The following is an 18976-nucleotide window of genomic DNA, read 5'->3' as shown; positions in this document are numbered from 1 at the left end:
CCGATATTTACCCTGGTTACCATTGTAAAACATCGCTGGTATCGTTGCTTTTGCTGTCAAACACAACGATACACGGCGATCTGACGACCAAATAAAGTTCTGAACTTTAATCAACGACCAGCAATATCACAGCAGGATCCTGATTGCTGCTGCGTGTCAAACACAACAATATCGCTAGCCAGGACGCTGCAACGTCACGGATCGCTAGCGATATCGTTTAGTGTGAAAGTACCTTAAGAGGCTAGGTATATGCACCGTAGTTTCAAAAATAGGATGATATCCAATAGATGGCTGTATTAATGAGGAAATAAAAGGTATATATAAATGCTGTCATTATCACCGTGGAAGCAAATAGCTCTATACATAAAACATGTGTTTCTCACCATAGAACAATGTGATCATCACCATAGAAGAGACTGGATCTCGTATATATTGGCATGAAAAGCCGGTATAATGGTGTGAGATCTACGGGAAACGCATAAAACAATAACGTGATCATATGTGTATAACACTAAATGGATGAATAGGCCCCGTAATGAAAAATGTATAGCTCACCTACTGTTTAGGGCTCTTTGGGAGTCCTCATAGAGTAGGTGCACTCATAACATCCGCTCCTATAGTATAGCAGAATGTTATTTATTCACAGTTCTCCAGTCTGCAAACGCCAGCCGGATGCTTTGTTCACCCAGTCGGTGGCCCAGGAAACTCCCAAGTAGATTGTGATGCACTTCTCGAGGACTCCTTTTGTATGCCTTTCTCTGGCCATCTCACTACACTGGCTTCCACTTCTCCTGCCCAGTGCCTTACCCACAGTGTCCCAAGCCAGCAGCCATGAACCTGGTCGGGTGACGTCCTCTGAGTCCCCTGGATTCTATCCGGCTGCCTTTTTGGCGAGTTATGGGTGGATGTGGCTGTGACTCTTGCAAAAGCCACAGCCTCCAGTTTCTTAGCTGAACTTGAAGTATTCCACTAAGTTGAGGCCGGTCCCCTGACTGCGGCCTGGTCCTTCCATGCCTGGATATAGGCCCCACAGGTGGCTTCTGCACTTCCTGTGTCCCTAGGACCCCTTCTTCCTCTCTCCTCTGCTATCTCTCTCTATCTCTTAGTCTTTCTCTCTCTCTCTCTCTAGCTCCCTCTGATATGGAGCTTCTTCTCTCCACGTCTGCTCCACTCATTCTCCTCCCTCTTTCTCACAGACTCCCCTCTAATCAGCTCCTCCCCTACTCTACCTACCCCACCCACTCCAATCACCCCTAAACCTGTCCAATATAAAAGTAATATAGCAGGTTCCTCCACAACAGTCACAGGAGGAAGGAGAACTAACCAAACTCCAGCTAATAAGAACATTGTTAGAAAACCTAACCCAACACATAGGGGAGGAAGAGGACCAATTAGTCGCCCACAAATTAATCGGGATTTTTTCCGGGTCAGACCTTTAAAACAAAAAGAGGCAAAAGAGGTGGGAAATTCACCAAAAAGAAAATGAGTGTTGAAACTGAAGCCCCACAGAAAATATACAACCTTAGCTCACACCAATTATCAGGTGGTGAAACCTCGCTTCTGCAAAAAGGTCTTAAGTTTGCACCTACTAGAAGAGCACAACCTTTTAATCTATATATCACCATGAAAAAGTATTTACGTAATCTCGCACTCAAGAAATATTTTATCAAAAAGGGACCACCCATTTTGGGAAGTACGTATCAGGTAGCAACAGGCCACACCAGTTTGGCTAATCCTTCCATGTTTAACCCAGTCCAGGAATATTCTAGTGCTTTTCATACATTTGACATGCTTGTAACTAAGGACATAAGGAAAATTAATCCTAGTAACCCAAAATATGCCCCACACAACTTCAATTCGCAAGAAAAGAAGGCAATCAAAGACCTCCAGGCCAATTATGACATTATCGTACGGCCTGCGGATAAAGGGGGAGGCATAGTAGTTCTTGACCATTCCATGTATCATGAGGAATCAATTCGACTCTTGCAGGATCAAGTAACCTACAAACAATTGACGGGTGATCCCACCTTATATTATATTAGCAAACTTAATGTTTTAGCTCAAAAAGGGAAGTCTATGGGCATTCTGAACATTAAGGAATTCAAATTCATAATGAATAAGAATCCAAGTAGGGCTTTATTTTATCATATTCCTAAGCTCCATAAAAGCCTAACTTGTCCTCCTGGTAGACCAATAATATCGGGCATTAACAGTCTAACATCTAATTTGTCCCGATACGTCGATGTGCACCTACAAAAATGTATGACAATTATACCATCATATCTTAAAGACACAGGCCACACCCTACAGATCCTGGACACCATAAAGTGGAAAAAAACTATATAATAGGCACATTAGATATTAGGTCATTGTACACGGTCATTGACCAGGACAAAGGTTGTCAAGCGGCCAAATACTTTCTTATGGCCCTTGATATATATACAAGGGAACACACTCTCTTTATTGTGGACTGTATCAGGTTCATTTTGCAACATAACTATTTTATTTACGATGGTCAGTATTACCTTCAAACATGGGGCACCGCCATGGGCACGCGGTTTGCCCCAAGTTATGCTAACATCTATGTTGCCAAATGGGAGGAGTCCCATATATATAATGAGGGCAAACTACGTCCAGGTCTGGTGTTATGGCGTCGGTTTATTGACGACATTTTGTTTATTTGGGAAGGCTCTCAAATTGAGCTTAATACCTTTCTTTTGGGACTTAACAACAATTCCTATGGCTTGGAATTTACATCCCATACAAGTCCTGTAGAGGTGAATTTTCTGGATCTCACCATTTATGTGGGGAACAACCAATTACGCACTAAATGCCACTGAAAAACTGTTGATTTTAATAGTTTTATACATCTCACCAGCTGCCACCTCCCGGTTTGGCTTACAAACATACCAAAAGGACAATTCACGAGGATTAGGCGCAATTGTTCAACGATGGAGGACTATAATATGGAATCCAATTTTTTAACAAAGAAATTTCTGGAAAAAGGGTATCCCAGACTGTTGCTGGAAAAAACAAAAAACGAGCTGGCCCAAATAGATAGAGGTTCTCTATTTAAATCAACATCCAAAAAGGACTTAAGTAGTAGTAATCTACTGGAACAAGTTCACAGCTTGCCATTCGTGACACAGTTCCATGCGGGATATAATAAATTTGTTTGCATTATCCGCAAACATTGGCCTGTCCTACAGCAAGATTAAGTGGTAGGCGAGCTTCTTCCCACCCACCCTAGGTTTGTATACAGGAGAGCACAGACAATAGGCAATCTTATAGCCCCTACCACGGCAATCGACAATAATAAGTGTTCCCAATCATCGAACCATTCGAACGCTGGCTTTTTGCCGTGCAGGGGCTGTTTTGGTTGTTTGCACACTTCTTTTAAAAAAATTTGACAAGTTACATTCTATGATACAGATGGTACTAAGGAGTTCCAAATTAGAGAGAACATTTCCTGTTTTTCTTCGGGGGTCATTTATTTTATTAGGTGCCCATGTAGGAAGTTATACATTGGCCGCACTAAACGCCGCCTAATGGAGCGCATTAAGGAACATTTCAAAAATATACAGAAAGGTTTTTTAGGACATCCCCTTTCTCGTCATTTTAAGGACAAACATAATCAGTCCCTGAGGGATGTCCTTTTTTGTGGTATACAGATTGTTCCTCAAAACAAAAGGGGTGGGGACTACCTGAAGAAAATGTCCAGGGTTGAATTCCAATGGATTTTTAATTTAAATAGTCTGGCCCCTATGGGCCTTAACCATGAATTAGAGTTATATGCGTTTTAATGTTTTAAAAAATTGCTTTATGTAAATAAATAGATGGATATGAGTAAATCCATTTTTAGAGTTTTCTACATAATTAAATTATTATCCTTATTTATAACACTATCTTTAGGCTGTTTTTATATTGCTTCACCCGTGTAATTTATACAAGCAGTATTTATTTTTAATTTTTCATATATAATTATTAGTGGCATTTTCTGATACCCGCCTCTAATTTTAGTTTTAATTTTAGTTTTATTAATAAAGACAATGTAATTCCATTTTTAAGTATTTGCAATTGTTTTTTATTGCCCTTGTCAATTTTGTTTTCTACAACTCCACACATCTATAAAGTCATTTAATTTATAACCCTTTTTTTCATGTGGAATGTTAATATCTACATAAATATGGCGAATCGTACCCACTGGTTTTTTGACCAAATGGGCTATTATAAGTACCGTATTTTCCGGCGTATAAGACGACTTTTTAACCCCTAAAAATTGTCCCAAAAGTCCGGGGTCGTCTTATACACCAGGTACGGCATGTGCAGGGAGCGATCCTGGGTGTTCCCAGGGTCTGAAGGAGAGGAAACTCTCCTTCAGGCCCTGGGATCCATATTCATGTAAAAAATAAAGAATAAAAAAAAAAAATATGTATATACTCACCCCTCCGAGAAGCCTGGCTGTCACTGCTGCAAGCGTCTGCCTCCGTTCCTAAGAATTGCAGAGCATGAAGGACCTTCGATGACGTCACGGTCAGGTGACCAGTCACATGAGCGGTCACGGACCAATCACAGGACTGCGACGTCATCGAGGGTCCTTCATGCTCTGCAATTCTTAGGAACGGAGGCAGACGCTTGCAGCAGTGACAGCCAGGCTTCTCGGAGGGGTGAGTATATACATATTTTTTATTTTTATTCTTTATTTTTAACATGAATATGGATCCCAGGGCCTGAAGGAAAGTCTCCTCTCCTTCAGACCCTGGGAACCACACGCCGTATAAGATGACTGGGCGTATAAGATGACCCCCGTCTTATACAGCGGGCATATCCCAAATTCCATATTTTATATGGAAAAGTTGGGGGTCGTCTTATACGCCCAGTCGTCTTATACACCAGAAAATACGGTAGTATAAGACTAAAACGATTTAATACCTTATGGTCAGTATAACCAATTGGTTTCCAATCATAAGTGGTGTACATTTGCATTCTTTCTATGGTCCAGTATTCTGGGGGTTAATTTGCTATTTACATTGGACAACTATATATAGCAAGCGTCAGGGAGGGGGTGGTAACCCAGACGAAGAGGGACGGAGTCCCTCGAAACGCGTTGGTTAGCTTTTTTGCCCCATCCAGGCTCCGTAGTTTTGTGACGTCACACGCTGCAGAGCAGTGTCAGCCATTTTTTTTTTCAGTCGCGCATCCAGGATTGCCACCGGCCGGGGCGCTTCTGGCTCTGCGCGTCCTTCAGCCATCCCTGCTACTACAACTTCTCCTGCCATCTGTTGTCCAGAGCCCCCAGTAACATTCGCCGGCTCTTACCCCCATCGTCATCATCCTTCACGACCTAGGTAAGGAGCGGAGGTGTTTCACTACCTCTGCATACGGTTGCTATCTACTTTGTCATCTCTATTATTAACAGTCTGTGAACGTAATAGGATTGTGGTAAACCCATATTTTGAATCTGCTTTAGCGCGATACCTTATTATTTTTTTGATTGTCTCTTGTGCACCAGTGTGTGTGACAGGTGTGGCACGGCACCTGTCTGGTATCAGCAGCTTTCATTCATTTATTTACCATTAGCGCCAGTGTGTTAATTTCCATTTTGACATTAATATTTAGTAGATCCTCCTTTTGCAAAAATAACAGCCTCTAGTCGCTTCCTGTAGCTTTAAATGAGTTCCTGGATCCTGGATGAAGGTATTTTTGACCATTCCTCTTTACAAAACAATTCCAGTTCAGTTAAGTTTGATGGTCGCCGAGCATGGACGGCCCTCTTCAAATGATCCCACAGATGTTCAATGATATTCAGGTCTGGGGACTAGGATGGCCATTCCAGAACAGTGTAATTGTTCCTCTTCATGAATGCCTGAGTAGATTTGGAGCGGTGTTTTGGATCATTGTCTTGCTGAAAGATCCATCCCCTGCGTGACTTCAATTTTGTCACTGATTCATGAACATTATTGTCAAGAATCTGCTGATACTGAGAGGAATCCATGCGTCCCTCAACTTTAACAAGATTCCCGGTGTCGACATTGGCCACACAACCCCAAAGCATGATGGAACCTCCACCAAATTTTACTGTGGGTAGCAAGTGTATTTCTTGGAATGCTGTGTTTTTTTGCCGCCATGCATAACGCCTTTTTGTATGACCAAACAACTCAATCTTGGTTTCATCAGTCCACAGGACCTTCTTCCAAAAAGAAATTGGCTTCTCCAAATGTGCTTTTGCACCTCAGCCGACTCTGTTTGTGGCGTGCTTGCAGAAACGGCTTCTTTTGCATCACTCTCCCATACAGCTTCTCCTTGTGCAAAGTGCGTTGTATAGTTGACTGATGCACAGTGACACCAACTGCAGCAAGTTGATGCTGCAGCTCTCTGGAGGTGGTCTGAGGATTGTCCTTGACTGATCTCACCATTCTTCTTCTCTGCCTTTCTGATGTTTTTCTTGGCCTGCCACTTCTGGCCTTAACAAGAACTGTACCTGTGTTCTTCCATTTCTTTACTATGTTCCTCACAGTGGAAATTGACAGGTTAAATCTCTGAGACAGCTTTTTGTATCCTTCACCTGAACAACTATGTTGAATAATCTTTGTTTTCAGATCATTTGACAGTTGTTTTGAGGAGTCCATGATGCCACTCTTCAGAGGAGATTCAAATAGGAGAACAACTTGCAAGTGGCCACTTTAAGTAGCTTTTCTCATGATTGCGTACACCTGGCTATGAAGTTCAAAGCTCAATGAGGTTACAAAACCAAAAAAGTGCTTTAGTAAGTCAGTAAAAAGTAGGTAGGTTGTATTTAAAATAAGAAAATGATAAGGGTGCCCATACTTATGCACCTGTCAAATTTTGTTTGAATGCAGATTGCACATTTTCTGTTAGTACAATAAACCTCATTCCAAGGCAGAAACATTACTGTGTCCAACAGTTATTAGATATATGAAACTGAGATAGCTGTTGCAAAAAAACCAATTTTTAGAAAACGGATAGACGTGATATACACTGGCGCTGCACTGAACAGAACAAAGGGGAAATTAATATAGAGCAGGGGGGAAGGGAAAGGGGGCCGAAAATGTTAAGCTGCTGGTGAGGTGACGGGGTCTGTGCTGAACCGCGTCCAAAATAAATAATAAGGTAAATAGGTAAATCACCTGCGCTATGGAGTGATATTGCTGGTACGTAACCTGCGTAATGACTTCCACCAAGGGAAAGTCAAGGAAAATAACAAGCTCAGTAAATTGATGTTGAGCCGAATCCTCAGAAAGTTATGCGCATATAGACACAGACAACCCTTGCAGGGTGATCCACACCCAACAGTAGCCGATAGTGCAGGCGTGCTTATTAGTGTGAATAAATGTACTTACTAGATGTTGAGACAGGAATGGTCACGAGGATGGAGAGTATCAGTCGTCCTTACAAGTTGGTAAGTCAGTGCTGCACCGTGGGGCTGCGGGGTGGTGCCGTGGCTAACTTGGCTAGAGGAGTCTCTGCTCACTTGGTGATAGGTGTGAGCAAGAACCGCCAACTCCTAGCGTGCCCCGGCCGGAAGCAACGCCGGAGCGGTGGCGGAGTGTGTTGGGGGCGTGGTACCTGATGTGACGTCACAGGGTAGGAGGGCGGGTGCTTCACAGGGCAACCAATCCGATGCGTTTCGAAGGATACACTCCTTCTTCATCAGGGATGGAGTTCCCTGTCTGGCCCGGCCTTATGTAGCCTACGCCCCCTTCAATCATAGCCTGCCTTGGTAGCCCGCATATTGACGCGCCCACATAGTGGAGCTTGTGGGCGTTTGTCCTTACCACGCTGGATGAAAGTTTGAGCTATAGTATGGCATGTGTACTCTGCATATATATCGGACTCAGATGGTGATGAATAGAACCACTTAATCCTTCCTTAGGTAGGACGATGGAGGTCTATCGTTTGCTGCTTGATAGTACACAGTCTGCCCAGTATGCGTACATATCTATAGATACGTGGGAGCATAATTGAAGGAGGAAAAGGAGGGGGGGGGGGGAAGTAGATGGCAAGGAAATTAGGAATCATATGATTACGACAATTAAAACTAAAAGTTTATTTATAATTGAACTATAAATTCATACATGTTAAAGAACCATATTGGGGTATATCTAGTGCACTCATAAAAATACTCATTATTATAAAAAGAGTTAATAAAATTACAATAAAATATTAGATATATATAAAATATTGTGTCCCATTATTGGTCGTAGGCTGTAGGGTCACCAGAGGTGATCCCCACATAAGTCTATGACTACATATTAATAGGTTGTTTGTGAAAAAACTCATGCTGGGCTGGTTGGATAACAAAAAACTTAAAATTACCATTAATGTTAGAACGCATACAGCTCTATTTCTTGATTGAGCCCTTTAGGGGCCAGGCTGTCCAGTGTGAAAATCCACTTGGATTAAACCCTGGACATTGTTTTAAGAAAATCCCCGCCCCTAGGGTTTTGCTGAACTGTTTGAATCCCACAAAAGAGAATATTGGTGCATGATCAGTTGTGTTTTTCCACAAAATGGTGGGATAAAGGGTGCCCTGTGAAACCTTTTTGAATATTGTCAAGATGTTCTTTTATCCTCACTTTTAGTGGTCTTTTAGTTCGGCCCACATAGATTTTATTACACGGACATGTGAGTATCTAATTGACCCCTGCTGTTTCGCAGGAAATTTTACTCTTAATAAGAAAACTCTTCGTACCACTTGAGTCCTCAAATGTAGTTTAAATATACCTCTTGCGGGATGTCCGCTTACAGCATGAACAACAACCACATGGCATGAATCCCAGATTTCGGGAATCTACTGTTTTTTTAGATGATTCTTTTCTTAACATAACCGGTTTTGTCGTTGGCGCTAAGAGGAGACCCAGATTTTGCTCCTTTGTATAAACAAATCTGGGGTTCTTGGGTAAAAGGTCCCCAATATATTTATCCCCTTGTAAAATCGGCCAATGCTTCCTAACTATACTTGCAAATTTTTTATATCCTGAGTAGAATTGTGTTACTATAGGTAGTTTATTTATTTGCTGATGGATGTCTGGGGAAGGATTGCTTGTGTTTACTTTATGGACCAGACTTTCCCTAGATACTTGGCTTAGGGTACCGTTACACAAAACGATTTACCAACGATCACGACCAGCGATACGACCTGGCCGTGATCGTTGGTAAGTCGTTGTGTGGTCGCTGGGGAGCTGACACACAGACAGCTCGCCAGCGACCAACGATGCCGAAGTCCCCCGGTAACCAGGGTAAACATCGGGTTACTAAGCGCAGGGCCGCGCTTAGTAACCCGATGTTTACCTTGATGTTGTGAATTCTGTTTTTGGCTCCCTCTGGTGGCTACTGGTGGTACTGGCTTACTTTTGTCTTTTGTTTCCAGTGCACCTGTTCCCATCAGGGTTTGGGAGTTTCCTATTTAATTTGGCTTCTCAGTCATTCTAGTGCCGGCAATCAATGTTATCAGAGCACCTCTGTTGCTTGCTACCTGCTCCAAGTCTGCAATTCAGCTAAGTTGGATCTTTTGTATTTTTGTGTTTGTTTTGTCCAGCACGCATTTATACACTCTTGCTGCTGGAAGCTCTAGTGATCTGAAATTACTACTCCGGTGTCATGAGTTGATATCGGAGTTAAAGTAATTTCAGGATGGCTGATTAGGGTTTTGAGGTGACCGCGAAGTCCTCTTTTGTATTTTCTGCTATCTAGTCAGAGGGCCTCTCTTTGCTGAACCTATATTCATACTGCGTACGTGCTTTCCTCTTACCTAACCGTTATTATATGTGGGGGGCTACTATCACTTTTGGGGTTTCCCTGGAGGCAAGTCAGGTCTGTGTATTCCTCTACTAGGAGTAGCTAGATCTCCGGCTGGTGCGAGACGTCTAGGGATATAAACGTAGGCACGCCCCCCGGCTACTGTTATTTGTGTGTTAGGTTCAGCATCGTGGTCATCTGAGTTACCATCTTCCTAGAGCTAGTCCGTTTTTGCCTAAGTCCCTGCCATTGGGAACCATGACAGTATTGCCGGCCAAAATGTATTAAAGGTATTGGCTGAAGAAAGAGAGAAATAAGAAGTTTCTGACACTTTTTTTTTTTTACTCAGAAGTTCTGTCTAGCCATAATTTCAATCTGCTGTTTTTGTTTTTTTCTCTCCTCTTAATCCCTGAATGGCTCAGATCTCAGCTGCTGAGAAATGGATATCCAGAGTTTAGCTTCAAACCTGAATACTCTTGCCTCTAAAGTTCAAAATATCCAAGACTTTGTTATACATGCTCCTATGTCTGAACCCAAGATTCCTATACCTGAGTTTTTTTCTGGAGATAGATCTCGTTTTTTGAATTTTAAGCACAATTGTAAATTGTATCTTTCCCTGAGATCTCGCTCCGCTGGAGACCCCGCTCAGCAGGTTAAAATTGTTATTTCCTTGTTACGGGGTGACCCCCAGAATTGGGCATTTGCATTGGCACCAGGGGATCCTGCGCTGCTCAATGTGGATGCGTTTTTTCTGGCACTGGGGTTGCTCTATGAGGAACCTAATTTGGAGATTCAGGCTGAAAAAGCCTTGATGGCCCTCTCTCAGGGGTATGATGAAGCTGAAATATATTGTCAAAAATTTCGAAAATGGTCTGTGCTTACTCAGTGGAATGAGTGCGCCCTGGCGGCGAATTTCAGAGAAGGTCTCTCTGACGCCGTTAAAGATGTCATGGTGGGGTTTCCTACGCCCACAGGTCTGAATGAATCCATGACTATGGCTATTCAGATTGATCGGCGTTTACGGGAGCGCAAACCTGTGCACCATTTGGCGGTGTCTTCTGAGCAGGCACTGGAGAATATGCAATGTGATAGAATTCTGTCCAGAAATGAACGGCAGAATTATAGACGTAAAAATGGGTTGTGCTTCTACTGTGGTGATTCTGCTCATGTTATATCAGCATGCTCTAAACGCACAAAAAAGGGTGATAAGTCTTTTGCAATTGGCACTTTACAGTCTAAGTTTATTTTGTCTGTAACTTTGATTTGTTCATTATCATCTATTACCGTGGATGCCTATGTGGATTCTGGCGCTTCCTTGAGTCTTATGGATTGGTCCTTTGCCAGACGCTGTGGGTTTTGCCTAGAGCCTTTGGAAGTCCTTATCCCTCTGAAGGGTATCGACTCCACACCATTGGCTAGGAATAAACCACAATTCTGGACACAAGTGACTATGTGTATGACTCCTGACCATCGGGAGGTGATTCGCTTCCTTGTGTTGCATAACTTGCATGATGTCTTAGTGCTTGGATTGCCATGGTTGCAAACTCATAATCCAGCCCTTGACTGGAAAACAATGTCTGTGTTAAGCTGGGGATGTCAGGGGGCTCATGGGGAAGTACCTTTGGTTTCCATTGCTTCATCTATTCCCTCTGAAGTTCCGGCATTTTTGTCTGACTATTGTGATGTTTTTGAGGAGCCTAAACTTAGTTCTCTCCCCCCTCAAAGGGAATGCGATTGTGCTATAGACTTAATTCCTGGCAGCAAGTTTCCTAAGGGTCGTTTGTTCAATCTGTCTGTGCCTGAGCATGCTGCTATGCGAGAGTATATTAAGGAGTCCTTGGAAAAGGGACATATCCGTCCATCCTCATCTCCTTTAGGAGCAGGTTTTTTTTTCGTGGGTAAAAAAGATGGCTCCCTGAGGCCCTGTATTGATTATCGCCTGTTGAATAAGATTACAGTCAAATACCAGTATCCTTTGCCACTATGTCATGAATCCCCAATGGCTAGGGATAGCACAGGACAAACAAAGTACAAATAAATAACGGACGAGCTCTAGGGTGATGGAACCTGGGCTGACCGCTGCCCTACACCTGACAAACGCAACTAGAGATAGCCAGGGAGCGTGCCTACGTTGGTTCTAGACGCCACGCACCAGCCTAAGAGCTAACTAGTACTGCAGAGAAAATAAGACCTCACTTGCCTCCAGAGGAATGAACCCCAAAGATGTAGTTGCCCCCTCACATGTATTGACGGTGAAATGAGAGGAAGGCACACACATAGAGATGATATATATAGGTTTAGCAAATAGAGGCCCGCTGTAAACTAGAAAGCAGAAAGATACAAAAGGGGACTGAGCGGTCAGCAAAAAACCCTAATCAAAAATACCATCCTGAGATTACAAGAACCCATGTGCCAACTCATGGCACATGGGGAGAACCTCAGTCCACTAGAGCTACCAGCTAGCATAGAGACATAATAAGCAAGCTGGACAAAAAACCAAACAACTGAAAATCAGCACTTAGCTTATCCTGAAAGATCTGGGAGCAGGTAGGCAGGAACCAAACAGAGCACATCTGAATACATTGATAGCCGGCAAGGGAATGACAGAAAGGCCAGGTAAAATAGGAAACACCCAGCCTCTGATGGACAGGTGGAAACCAAAGGCCGCAACCCACCAAAGTCACCCAGTACCAGCAGCAACCACCAGAGGGAGCCCACAAACAGAATCCACAACAGTACCCCCCCCTTGAGGAGGGGTCACCGAACCCTCACGAGAACCCCCAGGGCGATCAGGGTGAGCTCTATGGAAGGCGCGGACCAAATCAGTCGCATGAACATCGGAGGCGACCACCAAGGAATTATCCTCCTGACCATAACCCTTCCACTTAACCAAATACTGGAGTTTGCATCTGGAAACACGAGAATCCAAGATCTTCTCAACAACATACTCCAATTCTCCCTCCACCAGCACCGGAGCAGGAGGCTCAACCGAAGGAACAACGGGTACCTCATACCTCCGCAACAACGACCGATGGAACACATTATGAATAGCAAACGATGCTGGGAGATCCAAACGAAAAGATACAGGGTTAAGAATCTCCGAGATCCTATAAGGACCGATGAACCGAGGCTTGAACTTAGGAGAAGAGACCTTCATAGGGACAAAACGAGAAGACAACCACACCAAATCCCCAACAAGAAGTCGGGGACCCACGCGGCGACGGCGATTAGCAAACTGCTGAGTCTTCTCCTGAGATAACTTCAAATTGTCCACCACCTGATTCCAAATCTGATGTAGCCTGTCCACCACCACGTCCACTCCAGGACAATCCGAAGACTCCACCTGACCAGAGGAAAAACGAGGATGAAACCCCGAATTACAAAAAAAAGGAGAGACCAACGTGGCAGAACTAGCCCGATTATTAAGAGCAAATTCGGCCAGTGGCAAAAAAGCAACCCAGTCATCTTGATCAGCAGAATCAAAACACCTCAAATAAGTTTCCAAGGTCTGATTAGTTCGCTCCGTCTGGCCATTCGTCTGAGGATGGAATGCAGACGAAAAAGACAAATCAATGCCCATCTTGGCACAAAACGTCCGCCAAAATCTAGACACAAACTGGGATCCCCTGTCAGAAACGATATTCTCCGGAATCCCATGCAAACGAACCACGTTCTGAAAAAATAACGGGACCAACTCAGAGGAGGAGGGCAACTTAGGCAAGGGCACCAAATGAACCATCTTAGAAAAGCGGTCACACACAACCCAGATAACGGACATTTTCTGTGAAACCGGGAGATCAGAAATAAAATCCATGGAAATGTGCGTCCAAGGCCTCTTCGGGATGGGCAAGGATAACAACAACCCACTGGCCCGAGAACAGCAAGGCTTAGCTCGAGCACACACTTCACAAGACTGCACAAAGGTACGCACATCCCTAGACAAGGAAGGCCACCAAAAAGACCTGGCCACCAAGTCTCTAGTACCAAATATTCCAGGATGACCAGCCAACACAGAAGAATGGACCTCGGAGATGACTCTACTGGTCCAATCATCCGGGACAAACAGTCTTTCTGGTGGACAACGATCCGGTTTATCCACCTGAAACTCCTGCAATGCACGTCGCAAGTCTGGGGATACGGCGGACAATATTACCCCATCCCTAAGGATACCAGTGTTGAGGAGAGCCATAAGATCAAATACTTAATTAACCTCAACACATAAGGTAATTGAGGAAAGCAACCTATAACATGTATTGTTTAACCTTACATAAGTTTTCCTCAGACAAAGTAAGACACTTAAGATGGCTGCCATCTCCTCTACCAGAGCCGTGTGCTCTGGTATATGAACAATGAAGACACTGAAGATGGCTGCCATTTCCTGTCTCAGCAGACCATGCGGTCTGGTATCCAAGATGACGCCCACTCTGATGACCTCATGGATCCACCCACAGCGACGCCCACTCTGATGACCTCACTGACCAACCCACCTTGATGACCTCATGGATCCGCCCATGGACTTGCTCATGCCCAACCCACTAACCAATGGAATACATCCGATCACTCCCATTTTAGAGCTAACCGAGCCCCCTTACAGGAGATATATAACATTGTGTTTGACTAATAAAATCCCTTCTTGGAGCTGAGCCACACATTGATCAAGGAGAGTTACAGCTGACTGTGTCTGGTGTATTTCTTTAGTGCACATGATCAATATCCATTAGGCCAGGAGTAGGCAACTAGAGAATTGAACATTTATATTAATTGTTCAACCCTAATATTTGGCCGCCCAACCTGGGGCCAGCAGAGGAAGAGCCCTGAACCCTGGAAACCGGCGGGTGGAACGGCTGGATGCACTGAGTACCCCGAACCTGGAGACTGATCAACTCCTTAACAGAACACGGTAAGTCTGCTGATTTTTATAATCTGTAGTCTTTACCTGTGTCCTTCGGGGTATCCTGTGCAGATTGCCTGACCGTGTCCGGTTTTCTTGGTATCTGTAAGACGGCAGAAAGGGTATCTCCGCTGCTGGTCATTTAATTGCAAGAACCGTCACATGTTCTAGTTGCCTACTGCCTGTTACATGTTGTGAAGAGGGGAGATGACAAATAGAAAAGAAGAGAAGTATTGTGTAAGGACAGTCAAAGCAGGTTTCTAAGAAAGAAAAAAAAAAGCAAGTGTTTACATAGGGCTAGAGGCAAGTGATAAAACAGGAAAAACAGGTTTGTTTTTAGAGAAGGAAAAGCATTGTGTTTGGAACAGGAATAGCAGGATTCTAGGAAAGAATGAGCAAGTGTTTACAGAAAGAAAAGCATGTGGAGAACGGGATAAGCAGGTTTTTTTTTTATAGAGAAGGAAAGCAAGCAAGTGTAGAAAAATAATTTTTGTCTGTGGTATACGGTTGTCGCCTGTGATAAGATTTTCAGTTCTGTACAAGTAAGACTAGGACCTTGAGTGATTGACTCGGCCTAGGGGGGGCCCGGTAAATCTTGGAGCGAATTGGCTCAGTTCGGGCATAATAAATTGTGTAGCGGCTCATCAAAGCTTGGAGTGATTGACTCAGTTTGAGCCAATTAAATTTATAGTTTTCCTTTTTTTTGCCCCGTGACATCGAGTGAGTGACTCTGCACGGGGACCGGTAAGTTAGGGAGCAATTTGACAAAGTAGGGAATAATTGGTTTGTAAAGTACGGAGCACGGAAGTCAGACAGGGACCACGTGACAAGAAGCAATAGGAACTGGGTACTGCAGACTCAGTTCCCTTTAGAATCTCAGGTTTGGGTCATCTCCCCCGTCTTATTGTTTGTTTGGTGTTTGTTATCTTGATAGATAGATAGATATATATACTGTGTATCTATAGAAAGATGGAGAAAGTAATGCAGTTCTGCCGTATGGGCACTAAGCCAAATTCAGATGGCAAGTTAGACTCATGCACATTAGTGGAAATTGTGTGGAATGCCAGAAGGGGGGATGGTTACAGCCCCTGGAGTGGAAGCTTGTCTTGAAAAAAAAAGAAAAGGTATCCTAGAAGATAATGGATTGTTGTCTATTGCTAGGACAGGAGAAAGAGTCTCTGAAAGTCTGTATATAAAAAAAAAAAAAAAGGAAAAATTGGAAATTGGGTAGAAGAGAAAAGGAATAGAAAGAATAGAGTTTTGAGTTGTGTATTACAAAACCATTTTGTTAATGGCGAATGTGTTAAATGTGATAGCAGCCAAAATGGTGGCCCAGAGCCATGTGGTAAATGTAATGGCGGCCATTTTGTTAATGGCGAATGTGTTAAATGTAAAAGCAGCCAAAATGGTGGCCCAGAGCCATGTGCCAAATATAATTCTGACGGCGGCCATTTTGTTGGTGGTAAATACAATTCTGACGGCAGCCATTTTGTTGGTGGTAAATATAGTTCTGACGGCAGCCATTTTGTTGGTGGTAAATATAATTCTGATGGCAGCCATTTTGTTGGTGGTAAATACAGTTCTGATGGCAGCCATTTTGTTGGTGGTAAATATAATTCTGATGGCGGCCATTTTGTTGGTGGCAAATATAGTTCTGACGGCAGCCATTTTGTTGGTGGTAAATACAATTCTGACGGCAGCCATTTTGTTGGTGGTAAATACAATTCTGACGGCAGCCATTTTGTTGGTGGTAAATACAGTTCTGATGGCAGCCATTTTGTTGGTGGTAAATATAATTCTGATGGCGGCCATTTTGTTGGTGGTAAATATAGTTCTGACGGCAGCCATTTTGTTGGTGGTAAATATAGTTCTGACGGCAGCCATCTTGTTGGTGGTAAATACAATTCTGACGGCAGCCATCTTGTTGGTGGTAAATACAATTCTGACGGCAGCCATTCTGTTGGTGGTAAATACAATTCTGACGGCAGCCATTTTGTTGGTGGTAAATACAATTCTGACGGCAGCCATCTTGTTGGTGGTAAATACAATTCTGACGGCAGCCATTTTGTTGGTGGTAAATACAATTCTGACGGCAGCCATCTTGTTGGTGGTAAATACAATTCTGACGGCAGCCATGTTGTGGATGGCGAATGTGCTGGTTCTGGTGGTGAATATCTCAGACTAAGGCTACACACCACTTCGCTAAATCCTTGTTACCCAGTAATGACCACTGATGGCCAATACTATATTCCTTCAGGAAATAAAAGTCTTTACCCATGTTTCCTATCTCGGTGTTTCCAATGGGGCACCAACCCTTTCCCCTATCACTCCTGTTGTGAATCCAGCAGTCCTCCCACCTGGATCGTCCCCAGCACCTACCCTTTCTACTGTCACTTCCACTGCCAATTTAGCCGCACACCCACATGAGATGCTCCAAGCAGCGGCCTCTCCTCCCAATGCTTCCACAACAGCACTCTCACGCAGCCTACATAACCCTATGCCCAGTACCTCACAGGCTGTCTCGCAGCCAAGCGCACACCTGTATGGGACGGTGGCAACTGTAACAAGGGGGGCTCAATGTGGGAGGGGGATACCAATAGCACAGGAAGCACAAAGGGGAGGGAATGTTGGCAACCTATTTTTGAAAAAGAACTTCCTGAGGGACCCTTGTTAGTGGTGGGAAAGGGTGACATAACAACAATGGAGACAGACGGTATTGTTAATGCTGCCAATTCTCGGTTAGAGCACAATGGAGGTATAGCTAGAGCTATAATGGAAGCAGGAGGGGCGACTATTCGAGCTGACAGTCATATCATTGTTGAGTCACGTGGTCAGATAGCTGTTGGGGACATAGCGGTGACTAAAACTGGCAGTCTCCTGTGTAGAATGATCATACATGCTGTGACCCCTACTTATGACCCTATTCATCCAGACGTTAGTGCTCAACAACTTCGTGCAGCAATAACTCGCATTAATGAGGACAGGACTGTTAAAGCTTTTAAGACTGCCTGCGTCACCTGGAGCCCATACCATGATACTGGAGCTGCCCAAATAGAGCCCTTCATTCCAGGACTGTTACCTCCTCCGGCTCCTCATACACAAGGGACTACATCTGCACTCCCGGTGCCATCTCTACTCCCGCTTCAGGTGCCACCGCCAACAGTGCCAATGCTCATGTCTGAGGAGCCCACCATCTATGTCAAGTTTACACCCCAGCAAGCTGCTACTCTGTTGAACCAAGTTCTAGATCCAGAAAAACAGCCGATGCCTTTCTACAGGAGCATGACGAGACATGGGACTCTGGTGTTGAGTTCTGCCAAGAACCTAAGACAAGGGCCTCGGATGAGTTGGCTGACCTATTACCTACTGTCGCCAATCTATTCCAGATGCCTCCAAGTTGATGCAGCCATTGTACGATGACCTCAAGACGTCAGCGTTTCCACTATGTACTAAATCCGTGGAAGCTTTCTACGCTCTTAAACAGGCCATACAGTCTGCACCAGCTCTTGGAATCCCAAATTATCAACTACTAGTGTTGAGCGATACTTTCCGATATCGGAAAGTATCGGTATCGGAAAGTATCGGCCGATACCGTCACAGTATCGGAATCCAATCCGATACCGATACCCGATCCCAATGCAAGTCAATGGGACGAAAATATCGGAATTAAAATAAACCCTTTCTTTCCTTGTAGGTTAATTCTACATGAAGGAAAACAACTAAGAATAATGTAGGATGTATTGGGGGAGGTGGCGGAGACATTAAAGGCACAGGGGTTTATCCCAATCAAATAGAATAGCAGTATTTTTAATTTTTTTATGACGTTCGGCGTTAGAAAGAATTTGACTATGTTAATTTTTTATTTATTTTGTCAGATATTGATGTTTCACTACTTCCACGCCCTTCACCCTATTTTTTACTTCTCCCACACTTTCTTCTTCATTATCCTCATCATCAGCTTCTGTGACATCAACTTCTTCACCTTATTCATCTTCTTCTTTTCTACGTATATATATATTTTTTTTTTTACATTGTTCATATTCTTTTTATTTAACTATTATCTTTTTTATATTCAACTTCTTCATCATATTCTTATTTGTGACAGGCATTCCCGTAGTTGTTATCTATAAAAGTTTGAAGATTACACCTTCCGTTCTGCCTGTCACAAAACAGTTACATTTGTCCGCGTTCAGTTTGGCCTGCAGCATCAGGCTTTATCCAGGGGCACCACGAGGAGGAACGGACTCACCCCCATACACTGCTTAGTCTTCTTCTGCTTATAATTTAGATAATATCTTTTGCTCTGATATTTAGTCTTATGCTTAA

This window comes from Ranitomeya variabilis, chromosome 2 (assembly GCF_051348905.1).
Source record: "Ranitomeya variabilis isolate aRanVar5 chromosome 2, aRanVar5.hap1, whole genome shotgun sequence".
Taxonomy (NCBI): domain Eukaryota; kingdom Metazoa; phylum Chordata; class Amphibia; order Anura; family Dendrobatidae; genus Ranitomeya; species Ranitomeya variabilis.
The sequence above is the reverse complement of the archived record's forward strand: the minus strand, read 5'-3'. Positions refer to the sequence as shown.